Genomic DNA, 5861 nt, shown 5'->3' on the forward strand with positions numbered 1-5861 from the left:
GACGTTGATGGCATTTCATTGTCTATGTCATGACTAGTGGCAGCAGCTTCAGCACTAGGAGGAAGTGGTTCTAGATCTTTCCCTATTTTATCCTCCAAATTTTGTTCTCCATTATTTTTCTGGAGTTATATAACAATATGCGGCACAGGAGAGCATACCCTTAAACCACACACACACACACGGCAGGGCCTGTAAAAATTATTTGGATAATAATAACCCTTTTATTTGTAGTTATTATAATAATATGCATCACAGGAGAGCGTACCCCTAAACCACACAAACACGGCAAACCCTGTAAAAATGATTTGGATAATAATATCCCTTTTATTTGTAGTTATTATAATAATATGCATCACAGGAGAGCGTACCCCTAAACCACACACACACGGCAAACCCTGTAAAAATTATTTGGATTAAATAGTAATAACCCTTTTATTTAGAGCAAATAATATACAGCACAGGACAGCACCACTGGATTTATGTCAGCACAGGACACCACCACTGGAGTGACTGGACAGATGCAGCACAAAACAGCACCCCTGGACTGGATTTATACAGCATCACTGGATTTATGGCAGCACAGGACACCACCACTGTGACTGGAATGATGGAGCACAAGACAGCACCACTGGACTGAAGCAGCACAAGACAGCACCACTCGTCTGGACTTATACAGCAACAATAATTTATTACAATTTTCTAAAACCACTTCTTGCTATGTGGATACAGAGATATGCCCTTTCAATACACAAATCATGCCAGTTGTGTCAGTTTGAATTTATGAAAGGTCTTTTTCTCTCCTCAGCCCTGACGCGTTTCGTCCTATAAAGACTTCTTCAGAGGGATGGTCTGTGTAGCTATACAGTCAATCCAAGTGACAATCATAGGAACAATTGTTCATAAACAGATTTGTGGTAAAATTTTATGGATATTACGAAACTTCAATCCAATTGGATACAAAAGTCCATTCTTACAAATTTTTAAAAACCCCACTTTGAGCGAGCTACAAAGATAATGCAAGCAGGTAAGTTGAATATAGCTCCTGTGCAATGTTGTGTGCTACTCCCCAAAGTGCAATGCACCATGGAGTTGTTTTATTTAGAGTTGGGGGAAGCTTTCCCACCTAAACTACTTCCAGGAATTTGCCTGGGGACCAAGTTCACCATCTCTAGCCTGAATTCCAGCTCCAGAGATGGTCAGCCCAGATCCCTCAGCAAGGTTTCCTGCCCACTGTGTTGGAGCCCAATGGCACTCCAGGAAAACACTCAGCTTGTTGGAAAGCTTATTATTCCTTCTACTTTTCCGTGCAGCTTCCCAATTGCAGGCTACCTGGGAAGGCATTCCATTTTTGTGGGAGAGGACTGGAGGAATCCAGTAGCCTGCACAGGGTCCTGGATTTCCCCCATTGACACAACAAACAAGTAAGTGCATATTTACTTAAATACATTGAAATACACTGTACACCTCAGTTTAAATATCCACTGAGCTGTGCCTTGCTCAGGCTCTGACCATAGAATGCACTGCAGCTGGGGATCTACTCTCCCCAGCTCAATGCTACACAATCATTTTTAAATAAGCATTATTTTTTGTGCCTGGTGCCCTGCACCAAGCTTCACATACCCAGGCTGCAGTGCCTTACAACACAATATATATTTGTTTGTTTTATACATTATTATTTTCATGTGCACAACTCTGGGCTCCCTTGTGCACAGTCAGCAGCCTCCAGCCTCATCTCTCAAACTCCCAGTCAGACCCTCAGCGTGGAGCCCCTCTGTAAGGCTGATGTGTCAGAAGCGAAGCTCCTGGACCTTAGCAATCAGCACAGTGCCCTCTCCCGCCCTGCTGCACAGGGAGCTGGAGAGCCCGGAACCCCTGAGTGCCACACACTCTGTGAAACCTTTGCTCCCTTCTCCTATCCGCTGCCTCCGGACGTGACCCAGGCAACAGCGCATCACACTGCCAGGCAGCTGACGCAGTGGTTCCGGGAGCAGATCTCCCAGCCCCCGCCAGCAGGCACACACAGCCCTGCACCCCCAGGGTTAGTCTCCCGGCTGCAGCCGCTTCCCTCCACCACAGAGCAGCGCACTGGGAGCCGGAGGGTCCAGACTCTCAGCTGCCGCACCATGCGGTCACAGCAACCCTCTTCTCCCACAGCGCAGGAGAGGTCCTGGCAGGTTAACACTCATTGCCACTGCCATCGGAGAGGTCAAGGGCCGCGGCACATCAAAGTCATGTTTCAAATAAACATTTAAACGTAGTTTTAAGTACCTTGCACCTAGAGCCCTAATTAAATTTAAAGATTGGCACCAAGAGTTAATCCCTTCAGTGCTGTGGCCGCCATTAAACATGTGGCCATATATATATACTGTATATTTTCTTTTTACCTAGATTTATGTGTTTTTGCATACATGTAAATAAGTATTTCTGTCCTAATACTAATTACGTTATTTTGACCCAACTACTTTAAATAGAGACTGCTTGGTAATTATTTTGGCTAAAGGTTGCCTTGAAAAAAATCATGGAGCCCCTAAAGGTGCCTTAAACTGAAGAAGTTTTTGGAACACTGCATTAAACATTTCAAACTGGATTACATACAGTAGTTCAATAACATCTCACAACAGGAAGAGGTTAAGTTACCTGTGCTCTGGATCTCGGCGGTCAGCATGCCGGCACTGGGATCACGAATGCGAAAAATGCCGGCAGTCAGAATGCCGACCCACAGGGTCTATTCCCACTCGTGGGTGTCCATGACACCCATAGAGTGTGAACAGAACCTGTGGTGAGCGTAGTGAGCAACCGAGCCCGCAAGGGGCTCTGTTTCGCTTGCCCTCCTGCCGGCATTCTGCTGCTGGGATCACGATGTCGGTATGCTGACCGATGGGGATCCTGGCAGCCGGAATAACATACCCAACCCTTCATGACATTTCATTTGAAATCATGGGCCGGATGTAATGGTGTCTGAAATGGACGGATGTGTCGGTTCCCGGCTGAACTCAGATGCTTTAAAAAACCCTCCAAGTTAGGCAGGAAACCCGCACCTCCGGTCAACTCGGACTTCATTACATCTTACCCCATATATTACAGCATAAAGATACCCTCAGATTCTAAGTGATTTCTGCAGTAATGTACTGTTTAGTCCACAGAGCTTACACTCACTCACCTTGTGTTCAAATAGAAACGTTTTTAAACTAGACTTTTCTCCATACATATTTATGGCAATATTCACATCATGTAGTGCTTGTGCCATGCTGAGGACTGCAATATACACCTGGTAGGTGGCCGGATCTCCAGAAAAGTTATGAAGGGAGCTAAACCCTTCTCTCCCTGTGCAGTTCTTAAGATTAAAGTAAGCAAACCTTTCAAAGACGATGTTCTTATAAGAATTTACTGACAAGCACGTGAAGTACTGAATCCAAATATCTTCCAGCATTGAGTCACTCGGATGACTGGATGGATGAAAAGTGAATAAACGTTCCTGTAATGCCGGGATATAACGTGATGGAGGGGAAAACACCAAACTGTTATTAACTGCTCTTTCTGTGGAAAGAATCAAAATTTCTGTTGCAGTTGACCATGACGCTGGCAGGATAAATGTCTTGTTAGTGACATCAGATCTTATACTTTGCAAAAACACAGCAGACAGAATGCTATTTGTTCCACAAACAACAATAAGCTCAGTAGATGAAGCTGTTAACTCAAAAGGAACGTACATAGTGCCATATTGAGTAACTTTGATTTTGAATTCAATGCAAATTCCATAGTTATTAAGTTGCTGGCTCAGATGTTCTAGCTCCCGTTCTCCGTTCTCATCATCTGATGTGATGACTCCAACCCAGTTCCACCCAAAGCTTCTCAGTAACTTTGCAATGGCCACATGTTGTGTCTGGTAGTTTTGTACTGTGCGAAAGAAGTTTGGATACAGAGTCCGGTCACTCAGCAGCGGGTCCCTAGCTCCGTGACTGATCTAGAAATGATAAAAGTGTAAAAACTGTTTCTGAATTCACTCAGCGGATGAGAGGCATCAGAATTAATAGTATTTGCGGCACACAAACAAGAAAGCAGCAACAATAATAACACATCCACAGTTGGTTCTAGAATATCAATCTCATCTCGACTCTTCTCATATATATGAAATCCTGCTGCACATCCTGTATGAAATTAGAGCTGAATACTAAGCTGATTTTATATATATATATATATAGAGAGAGAGAGAGAGAGAGAGAGAGAGAGAGAGTGGGGGATAAGGGTACCGGCGACTTGTGTTGTTTAAAATACGATCACTAAAATGTAAAATTTATGAGCCAAAAAATATATAATAATACAAACAAGTTTTTAATAATACATAAAAGTGGAATAAAACATAAAAAGTTTTTTAACACTAGTAAAAGCATAAAGGTCTTAGTAAAAGGTAAGGAATTCTGACTTAACTTTGAAATAGGCAAGGGGGTCAATGCAGGGAACCCAACGCGTTTCGTCACACCAGACTTCTTCAAAGGGTAGGGACAGAGTGAGATGACATGCCTATTTATACCCCTGGCATGCTGGCTCAGGGGTTGTGATGTCATAAATAGTCATGTGACTCGTTGAAAACATTTATTTCTAAGAGCAATCAAGGACACTAAATAAAACATGGCCTCAGGCAATAAGGATCACTCTGAATGCATTCACATGAAATACGAGTGTTTCATAAAGCGCAAACACTGTTTAAATAGTTCAAAACTGGAAAAATGTAGTAAAGTGCGGCATTTCCGCCACACTTCCGGCGACGGAGGTATCGGGTCACGTGTTGTCTCCGGATACTTCCGCCCCACTTCCAGTTCGCTAGTGCGCATGCGCCGACGGCGCTCCTCGCTCGCTGCGCATGTGTCTGCGGCATCTCATAGGAGTCAGCAGTCTATGTTCAGGTAAATGTCCTCCCCATTAAGTACTGCAGCAGCCATATTGTTGTGGGGAAAGCTCCATATAGTATACAGAAATGCGGTGGCCATCTTAAAGGAGTTTTAGGAGACATGGTATGCCGGTATCCATGGTACCAGATCCATATAGATAAACACAAGAAAAATGTATGGTAAAAAACATGTATACCAGTTTTTCACACAAATAAACATGATGGAAACTATTGATTAAGGGGATAATAACCTAATGGCTCATACATAATAACTCATATATAATAAAAATTATGATAGTTATATTAACATATGTTAAACGCTGAATGTTTACCTAAAAGTGACATCGCTGTTTATGCTCAATATAGCGGTGGTTAGTAACCTTGCAGGTGACAATGTTAGTGAGATTTACAAAAAGGTTATAAGATTATAACCACAATGATGAGAAGAAAGAACCAGGCGAAAATTATATAATTATACATGAATAGTGCTGGAATTGGTGATAGTATTAAATTTTGTACGTAAAGAAAAAACCCTCTGTATTCGAAAATTATAAGGTGAGCCGTGAATATTGTGAACCTATTGGTACCAAGTGATATCAGATCGGTCACTAGTTGGCTTGACGTCATTTTGTCAGTCCTTACAGTACCTGATCTTCCCAGGCAGTCTCCCTCCCTGGTACTGATCAGGCCCAAAACACTGCTTAGCTTCCAAGATCGGACGAGATTGGGCGTACCAGTGTGGTTTGACTGTACACGAAAGTAGACATCGTAACACCAGTATCCGATCGCACAATAACACTCGAGTCTCAGTGATTCATTACTTTATTATAGTGTGAGACAGACACCAACAGAGAAATAACAGAATTAAAAGAGTGTGCAAGAACGGATTGTGGCAAAAAGGAAAACCAGGAATGTTGGAGGATACAGCACCTCATAGAAAAGGTGCAATCTCTTATCCTTCGTTCAGACCCGT

The 5861-nt window shown here is 42.9% G+C and overlaps 1 pseudogene; it reads right to left on the minus strand.

Annotated features, from left to right (window-relative positions):
• Positions 1-5523: 5523 nt before the first annotated feature.
• Positions 5524-5643, minus strand: LOC134947979 (5S ribosomal RNA; annotated as a pseudogene).
• Positions 5644-5861: the final 218 nt, after the last annotated feature.

This window comes from Pseudophryne corroboree, chromosome 1 (assembly GCF_028390025.1).
Source record: "Pseudophryne corroboree isolate aPseCor3 chromosome 1, aPseCor3.hap2, whole genome shotgun sequence".
Taxonomy (NCBI): Eukaryota; Metazoa; Chordata; class Amphibia; order Anura; family Myobatrachidae; genus Pseudophryne; species Pseudophryne corroboree.